This window comes from Xyrauchen texanus, chromosome 48 (assembly GCF_025860055.1).
Source record: "Xyrauchen texanus isolate HMW12.3.18 chromosome 48, RBS_HiC_50CHRs, whole genome shotgun sequence".
Lineage (NCBI taxonomy): Eukaryota > Metazoa > Chordata > Actinopteri > Cypriniformes > Catostomidae > Xyrauchen > Xyrauchen texanus.
In genome coordinates, this window is record NC_068323.1 from 17,451,302 (window position 1) to 17,461,940 (window position 10,639).

The window sequence follows — 10,639 nt, forward strand, 5'->3', positions numbered from 1 at the left end:
TTAAGACACAGTTGGGTTGAGTGGAACTCACAACTTCTGGCAGGTTTCTTCTAGACCTCCCTTTTGATGCTTCTTTCCTAAAAGCATCCATCCACTTCCTTAAACCCAGTTCACCCTTCTTGGGCATGTTTCCAGGGCGGTGGCGCCCTGTCTTAGGCAGCTCTCATTTTGCAAATGGAGAGTCTTTACCCGTCATTGGGTCGTCACCTCTTGCCACTGGAGAGTTTTACCCATCATTGGGTCATCATCTCTTGTCTCTGGTCTCGGTACCGCTCAGTCTTATTATCCAATCTTTAATAATCTGGTATCAGCAAACAGCTATTTTCCCTTGCTTCAGGGAGCATCACCTGAGAACCATCACAGCCAATGGAACCATCTACAACTGCTCAAACATTGAGACAGTCCAAAACATGGTTAAATTCACAAAGCGTTATTCAAAGTTCAACAATCTATTGAAATTGTCCAAATGAAAAGTAAAATGCAACAATTGAACTCATTTATAGTTCACTAATTTCCATTCAAGTTGTTATGTTTTCTCCTTTAGCAAAGGTCACAAAAGACCTTGTCTCTTGGTGAAGACTGACCATCAGAACAAATCAAAATACAGGGTCGCCTCTGTCAAGCTTCTAAGATGCTTAATTTAAATCATCACTTTAATTTAATAATTTTTGGGTAGTTTTAGAACCTACATTTATTCTTCCAGATGTACATTCAACCAAATCTCTTATCGTTAGTATGAGCACTTCACTTGAAATTGCCCTCTGAAAATAACAAATCTTTAATCATGATGAGGAAAGCTGTTTGAACCTTTCCTTCATATTACTGTACCTAACATTATTGTCAAATCACATAATTTTCCATATAAAAGAAAACAAAATCAAAAGAAAAGAAAACAATTTAGTGATATGGTTTTAGCCCACTTAAAAATTTAAACTTGAGAGCGAGAGGGAAAGAATTTGAGGGAGAGATTGCACTCCTTCACACTGTTGTTACAGTTATTCCCTTTTTTTTTTCTTAGAAAATCACAATAACACCTTTATGTAATTCTACAACAGTGAGAATAGTGATAAATGTAATATTCAAATGAAATAATATTCAAATATATTTCATTATATTATCTGCTTTCAACCTTTCCATTTTAAACCATCTTCAAGAAAACTTCTAGAATTTCTACTTCTCTTATCCCTTCCCTCCTCGTGCAATAAAAATAATGCACATTTGTATTCAGACCATTGAGAAATTTAAGTTTTCATTTTAAATCAATAAACTCTCTTATGATTACTTTCTCCCTTTTTTTACTCTTTCTCAGGAGAAGGAATTTTCATTATGTCAAATAAACCAACATAAATCACCGTTTTAAATTAACAGAAAATAAATTAAAGATTTTAAACAAAATAAAATAGTAAAGTGGCACAATGGAAGGTCAGACAAATATCTTGTGTTTTGCAATAATTGATCAGTAAAATACATTATGCCCTTTGAATTTATTACAAGTCTAATTTTTTATATCCTAATGTTATCATAATTTAATAATATGATTTTTCAGTTATTATCGTCTTAATACTTATCAGCATTTTATGATCAATTATTCAGTTAAATAGCAGAGACAGATGTTACTGTGCATAAACTGTATACCTCTAAAATTGTATTTTCATGGATTTAACTCAAAATAAAAAATAGCTTACTAGAAATAGACACTTAATTAACTCCTTGCAGTACTGATTAAGCTTTTTCTTTAAAGTGAGGGTAGTCTTTGGAAAATTTAGGGGAGTAAACAATCCAATATGTTACTCTTACTTTGCCAACAAATTCGCAATTAGATGCTGGATTTAAATTTAGACCCTCAGAACAATTTAGACATGGATATTGCACCCATGGATGGCAGTTGGAGAATCAAACATCCACTTAGTCATATATGACTGAAATCAACTTATCAAGAGAAATTTGAATCCACAATTGAAATGTCAATTCAGTAATGATTACCAGCATTCATGATAGGAGGGCCAATCATATAACCGCCCACATACTGTATTTCTCAGTCTTTTTTCCTTGTCTCCGGACTGTCTCCTGTAACATAAGCTTCTTCAATAAATCATCTGGCTCAACAATCTGCAATGATAGAGACTGGTTCCAGAATGAGTTATTGAAATGACTTACACAATGCTGACAACAGAGAGAGTAAAACATAGTTAGCATCAATTTCACACAGAATAGATACATGAACACGAAATTATTTATGATATTCAATTGAATCTTAATGTTTCTCTATGGGTTTCACCCAGTACCAATGTCCAGTTTTTCCTTAGCATTATCAATATTTTTTCAATCAAATATACCACATATTGGGACTTATTTCAATTCTATCTGGCATGACTGGTCATAGAATAAACCCAAGAAAAAACTTCTCTGAGTAAATTTGAAACGTAGAGAACATGAAATGATTTAACTTATTTTTAAATTTATTTTCTTTAATTCTAGTCTCAGTGACAACTTTCAGTGTACCCATGATCAACCAATGCCTACACTGTATATATAAAACAAGAAATAAAAGAAAAATATCTAATCTTAAAAGCTATCTCTGTTTTCTAAGTTTGGGGGCCCCCTGTGTTTGACTAGAGACATCATGAGAGACACCATGAGAGACACCGGGTTTAACCACTCCTGCTCTCTCTCCTTACAGAGCGCAGGATCTGTTTCTATTAAGAGCACTATCAGGTCTCACTCAATCTCTCCAGTCAGACTTTTTCTAGCAAAAATAATAAACACTATCTGTCTTATTTTTGTTGGTTGATCAAGTTTACACCAATAAAGTTGCACAAACATATACATTGTTCTCCAGACATATTTAAACACATCAAAAATAAAACATATAATCATGGGTTTTTAAATGTATATATCAAGACATTATAGTTTAATTTAATAATGTTGAAACTGTAATTCTCTCATATTGGACTAGACAGAACATAAAACAGACACATGAATGTGAAATTTTCACATTTGATTTACTTTTCATATTCCAATTTCAAAATCCTTTTTAATCTCCCTTTCCCATTTTCTGTGGCTTTGATAACTACTGGCCACACTACGTGAAATGACATCCACATTCTATCCAAAGTATTTGGAGCTGACCTTTGGGGTCACATAGGGAGGTATTTTTAAAAAGAACCCTGTCCTTTTACCCTCCTCTGCATCTCTCAGCTTTTTCTCTGCCCTGTCTCATATTCCTCAGTGAATTTTAAATTTTCTGGATATAGCTCTTACTTTATTTTACTCTGATCTTTTTATTTATTGATTTTTTAACATTTTAATCTAACTGTCTTTCTAAATCATTTTCCTTTTCTTCTAATATTTGAATTATTATACCCCATACATGAATACATTTCCTATATGTTTGTCAATTTACCTTTAGGATCAGTCTTCATCTAGATCTTAGTTTTTATTTCTTCACTGGTTATTTCTTCATTTTTACTTGGCATATAAAAATTAAAAATTATTTTAGCAGCATTAATTTAGATAAATCAATACATTTAGAGAATAAATGAATCTCTTGTTTTTTTTTAATGTATTTCCTTCAACATTAATCTTCAACAGCAATATTTTGAAAAATTTTTCCAATTTCTTTCACCTTTACTTTTTAATACACAAAGTTAATTCACGTCACTTTATTATTTATTTATTTGTTTTGCTTTCTCATTTCTTTGAGATTTTACACAGTGGATTTCTAGATTTTAGTATTTCCACTGGAGTTTTACCTTATGTGATATAACAACACTTATCTTAACTACACCTTTGTTTAAATTCCAATTACTGAGTTGACTTCAGTTTAATGCAATACACTGGACTTAAAGCTTTAATTCTTATTTTCTTTATTTATTATTTTATTTTTCTCCTAACTATTTTTGATTTTTCAAACTATTTTTAATTTCTTTATCGTTGTTAAATTTTTAATTTCAATTTCAAATGTTTTATTGTTACTTGTCCCTGTGCTTTAAAGGTTAAACTTTAAGCACAGATATCTCTTTTGACTTCACAAATTCTCTATATGAAGTTTACTTCTCTTCTGTGATTTGACCAGTTCAGAAGTTAAGCATATTTTCACTGCCAGCTGCTAGTTCTAAAAAAAACCTCACAAGCTGAGAGTTAACTTTCTGTCTACGCAGCAAAGCTGAGTCTCTCTAACTTGGTCACACACCCTACAATATCTCTTGAATGTATAGATTATCTGCATGAAGTCAAATACATTTCTATGCTACAGTCTAGTTTAGGAGTTATGTTCTAGCCCATTCCAATCAACAGCTGCTAGACTAAGAACAGCCAAGACTAAATGTTTTCCAGCCAGTTGTAAGTTAACTTTTTGATTTCTTTTTCCTAATTTTGTTTTACATCTATATTAAATGTATATTTCTATCTATATATCTTTATCATTGGTTTTATCTCCACTTTACAACCAGAATATTTATTAGGTGCCTTTTCTTCCTGTTATATCAGCTCTTCTCTGCCTCCATATATTGATGGAAGGTTGAAAATAGCCCAAATATATTTTCTCTGCTGTAAATTGCATATATACCCCTTACCATTTATGCAGCACAGGCTGATATTTTGGAACATTTTTAGTTTTCTATATTTTAACAAAGTTAATTATTCCAAAGTTTCTCAAGACAGGCTTTCAGTCCAATCTTTGTACTGGGCTTATGTCTGTACTCAGTCATACACGTCCATACACACTTGCTCTTTACACACTTTCAAACACAAATACAGATACTCTCACAAACCACAGAAATGACCACACTTTTTACAAACACAAGGCCTTTATAAACACAGAGCTCACAATAACACAAAATAATTCTAGAACGCTAACTATTCTACCACTCCTCTTGAGTGACCCGTTCCTACAGGTTTTATACACACAAACACACACTCCTCTTGAGTGACCCGTTCCTACAGGTTTTATACACACAAACACACACTCCTCTTGAGTGACCCGTTCCTACAGGTTTTATACACACAAACACACACTCCTCTTGAGTGACCCGTTCCTACAGGTTTTATACACACAAACACACACTCCTCTTGAGTGACCCGTTCCTACAGGTTTTATACACACAAACACACACTCCTCTTGAGTGACCCGTTCCTACAGGTTTTATACACACAAACACACACTCCTCTTGAGTGACCCGTTCCTACAGGTTTTATACACACAAACACACACTCCTCTTGAGTGACCCGTTCCTACAGGTTTTATACACACAAACACACACTCCTCTTGAGTGACCCGTTCCTACAGGTTTTATACACACAAACACACACTCCTCTTGAGTGACCCGTTCCTACAGGTTTTATACACACAAACACACACTCCTCTTGAGTGACCCGTTCCTACAGGTTTTATACACACAAAACAATTAACAAAAATTTACAGATGATTGCATGCAATTATTTCTTCTGGAATCAAAACCCTTTATTTATTCTTATTTTCCTTTTTTTATTGGTTTAGAAGAGCTTTTTGAGCGTTCTTACCACCACAGGCGAACTGGCAAGTAACACAAACGTTTATAAGCAAAATATGCTTACCTCCTAATGGTGGCCACCGTGTTTGTGTTCGCCTTCCCAGCCAGCCTGTGATGTAAAGACTCTGCTCTCTTCTGTCGCTGTTCGGACGCCAATTGTTGTAGTTTTTCATGCCAATTTTGTGAAAAATCACTCAGCATCTTTGGGGTTTTGATTTCAGAAGAATAGACTTTATTATCACACAATAAAGCCGAGTTGCCTACGGTGAAACCACAGTACCAACAACAACAACAACTGAACCATCTCTGATTTGGTTTTACTTAAATACACCTCCTCAAACAAGGTGGGGCTTACATGCATTATCTATCATGCTCTTCATTGACTCTGGTCTTACCATATTAAGAAGTAACAGAAAGTCCTTTGGAAGAGATCAATTCTCCCCCCTAATTAATGCTATTTATGTTTCTGCACACACAGTCAAATTGTCAAACATATGTGAGCAAACATTCATCACGTCACAGGCCTTTACACAGAGTAAACTGCATGTTTGCCCCTCAGACATAACTGTGGTATAAATCAATAATGTTTTCATTGATTACTCCTGATTAACTTGATAAAAAATATACTACAGTACCTCCATAGTCTTGTGTTCACTGTTCATTGTTTGCACCTGCCCTTGTTAATTTGCCTTTGGTTTCTGTTAATCACCTTGTTATCTTGTTTGAGTTCTGTTCTTTCATTGGCCCCTTTTCCCATGTTTGTGTATTTATACCCCGTGTCTTTGTTCAGTCTTCGTCGATCGTTGTTTGATGTTAACCCGGTGTATCCTTCCCTCCCGAGTTCCCTGTTCGTGTCTACCTTGGTCAACTTACTCAGTTTATGTTTCATTTCCCCATCGTGGGTTGTTACTTTGTGTTTTTCCTGTGTAGTTCATTTAATAAAGTTCAACTGCGTTTGGATCCGCATCTCCTCGTCTGCTTCGTTACTCAAGCATAACAGAAGCAAACTTAAAAAAAAGTTTTTGTTTATGCCCACTCTCCCCTATTTATATTATATATTTTTGAGTTGGTGTTTATAGGTCCTATTTAAAACATGTCATTGTATTCATATTACCCCCACACACACACACACACACACACACAATCACACATTAAATTTTACATGAAATAAAAAAAAAATCTTGTATAGCAGTAATTATTACACTAACAATAATTTATACTATTATACTACATTAAACATATCTATATTTTTCAATGACGTCATATCAATCGATACAGTAGTTTATTTGCACTTCTACAAAAAGTAAAAAGGTGATTAAAATCTTAAAAAACCTAAAAAAAACGTCCTGGTTACTTTCATAACCGCTGTTCCCTGATGGAGGGAACTAGACGTTGTGTCGATGTGGTGACATTAAGGGTCACTCTTGAGAGCCCGAGACACCTCTGATTTTTTATAAAAGGCCAATGGGAATTGGATATTGGTATCTGCATGCTCCTTCCCCGGACATACAGTTATAAAAGAAAGGGACGTGCGTACCGCTCATTAGGTTTTGTTTGAATAAGGTCCTGGCCATTTCAGCAGCTAGTTCAGGATTGTGGCAGGAGGGACACATCATCTCGTTCCCTCCATCAGGGAACGGAGGTTCCGAAAGTAACCATGGCGTTCCCTATCTGTCACTCACTCGACGTTGTGTTGATATAGTGACACTGGGGATCCCCTACAAAAACGTCACAACTAGCTGAACTGGGTTACGTGGATCGGCGGTGCGAGACGTGCAGACTGCTGCTGTGTGCCGCATAGCCAGTGCACCGGGCTGTCCCGTAACCTCCCCTGAATCTTTACTGGTCTCATGATTCAATTCGATTACGATTATCATGTCAATGATTCAATTCAATATCCTGATGCATCACGATGCATTGCATCCTCAATTTCAATATTACTGCACATGGCTAAATTTTCATCAATAAATACAAGCAGTCAGATATATTACCTCCCTTTTTAATTTATCTGCTCCAAGAAAGTACACTTCCTGAATGTAGCACACATAAAACAAACCTTAACACTAGTAAATACTAAAGTACCGTACTTGACAGTTTAATGCTCTTTTAGTACTTGTATATAGTGCAGTGTACTTCTTCATAAAATATTTAAATGTTAACAAATGTATAAACACTAAATTCAATTATAATCCAAAATAAATAGAGGCCAAGCCTACTTATTGTGTGAATATGGTCAAAAACCAAACATTCTGCAGTGCTCTAATATACAAAATATAAGCAAATAACAGCACTGGGAACAGGGCACTTCCTGAATGTGCCAAACATCACAAAGATGAATCACTGCTCAGCATTTGGGAATTTGTAGGTTTTTCTGTAAGAACACTAATTGATCCACATGCTCTGGTTTGAGAGTGCTTCTTTTAGCAGTGACGACATCTCCTGCAGTAGAGAAAACCCGCTCTGCAGACATGCTTGTGCCTGGGATACACAAGTATCTTTTTGACAGCCGAGAGAGAAGGGGAAATGTGACCTCATGGACCCGCCACCAGTTCAAAGGGTACTCAGTGAGAGGCAGAGATGGTGCTTTACAGTATGTCTCCATTTCCTCCTCAGCCCGGCATAGGGGTCTTGGGTTCTACTGTACCTTCATTGTCAGTGAAAGACTGTACCAGCAAACTCACGAGCAGCAATGAGGCCTTTCGTTTGGGAGCAGAGGCCTTTCGGTTTTGATTGCATTCTTGATCTCGTGGATCATAGGTGAGTCTCTGATTGTATCCGACATATTCTGGAGGAGTTAGCATTTAGAGGAGCAATGAGAGACACTGTTGAATTGCGCTCTTCTGACATCAGTGTGGTTGCATCTTTCATAGGCTTTAATGCCCTCACAGTGTCCTCTGCATTTGTCATATCTTTTTCAGTGAGAGTGCACAGATCTGACTCTCCTTTTCTGACTTCTGGAGACAGCAAAGTGGCACAGATTGCAGGTTGTTGTTCCTAGAACCTCTCGACCATGTTGTATGCACTGTTCCACCTTGTTGCAACATCAGTTATCAGCTTGTGATTTTTCAGGCGGTGAAAGAATGTTGATATTCGTCTGACTCTTCCCAGAAGACTGGAGAGCGTTGTCACTTTAAGTGCCCACTGGGACGCAAGATTCATCGTATGCACGAAGCATTTTACATGAGGGAATTTTACCACTTGAGCTGCAACGATCATGTTCGACGCATTGTCTGTCACAAGCTCAAAATCTTTATCTGATAGCTGCCATTCCTCCACTACATGAGACAGTATCTCTGCCAGATGAGCACCCATGTGAGACTCATAAACGGCTCTCGTTTGCAGCACATGTGACAAAATCTGCCAGTCCAATCTAACGTAATGTGCCATTATTGTTACATAAGACTCTGTCGTGAGGGAAGTCCATGAATCACATGTTATTGCTACTTGATTAGCTTGGCTCATTGATGTTATTACCTGAGCTTTGGTTTCGTGGTAGAGTTCAGGTATAACCTTTTCAGTAAAGTGGCTGCGTGACGGGAGCTTACATCGCGGCTCCAGATTCTTCAACAGGTGGCGAAACCCGGGGTTGTCCACCAAAGAATAAGGCCGTATATCCTTCGCTATGAAAGCTGCCACAGATCTGGTTATTGTCTTTCCTTTCTCCGAGTTGGGCGGCAAAGTTGATATCGTTTGATCTATTTTTGGCTGAGCTGGGTCCGCCTTTACGCTGGCAGGCGATAGCATCTCAGGGTGAAAGCGGCTAGCGTGGTTTCTTAAGTTAGTGGTATTACCAAAAACCTTTATTACGTGTGTGACAGGCTTTACATACAGCATGTGTTTTGTCCAGTTCGGTGCTTACCAGTTTGTTCATAAAAGCCGAAATGTGCCCAGATGTCTGCTTTTAAAACAGTGGGTGCATTTTTAGCCTCCCTCCGCCATTTTACGCTGGCGCGATAAGCGCGTATCGCGAATAATGACAGTCAGTAGGCTATAATCGGTTATGGTCTATTACTGCATCAATGCAGAATCATCCACGTCCGCATCGTGATGCATCCTAGAAACGATTAATTTCAACACCCCTATCGAACAGCCCTTTTGGGGACGAGTCAACTACCCAAAAGTATAAGGACAGGCTTGTCCTCGTCTTGCCTCTTTTCCCTCTTTTTCTCCCTATAAAAAGAGAATTCGCTAACCGACTGGGACACCAGTGTGACCCCAAGGTGAAGACACCGCGGAGACCACACCCCTCCCAGAGAGAGGTGGTCACATGGTCTTGCCGAGTCTAGTCAGTCAGTATTTCAGTATGTCATGTGGAGTAGTCCCATGTTAGGTCCTGCCCAATGGGGGAGGAAACTCTACGGGCATGGAGACTGGGGCAGAGGGGTCTCTGCCCAAGGAAGATGCAGTTTGCCGACAGGGAAATGTTTTTCAGTGGAATATGCTTTGCAAGGGGTTGCCTACTGTCCCAGTACAGGGCGTAGTTAGCACAAGTACTGTGCTGGCAGTGAGTTTCTCCGTGAACTCAACTGCCGCAGTGCTAGGAGGAAATCAACTAGGGGAACACATCTGTGAACACTGCTGGGAATCAACTATGCACTTCAGCTCAAGGGAGGTGAAAGGTGCTAGGCACAAGCAATATACCCAACTCAATGTACCGGCTCAACCCAGAGATTGTAGAATCTCACAAAGGTGTTGGGTGTAGCCCAGCCCGCTGCTATGCAAATGTCAGCTAGAGAGGCGACACTGGTCAGAGCCCAGGAGGCCGCCAATCTACTGGTGGAATGGGCTCGTAGCCTGCAAGGGGCGGCACATGCTGAGCCTGGTAGGCAACAGCTGTGGGGGCATCGCCGAGTAACCCCTGGCTGCTCCACCATAGAGGGTAGTGAGGGAGGGGGAGCCAAGAGAGTGGGACCAGGCAGAGAAAGGTGCCTTCCACAAACTCGTCAGCTCCTTGTGCACTTCCGGAAAGAAAGGTACTGGGGCGGGTGTGGCTGTGAGCGGCGCTGCGAGCCCAGACACAAATCATCCAGCCCGGGAAAGCATGTTTGTAATTTCTGCGTCCACCTGTGACTGGGCGACCACACCCGAGAGGAGAAGCCCAGCGGAGGTTTCCACGTCAGACAGGACAC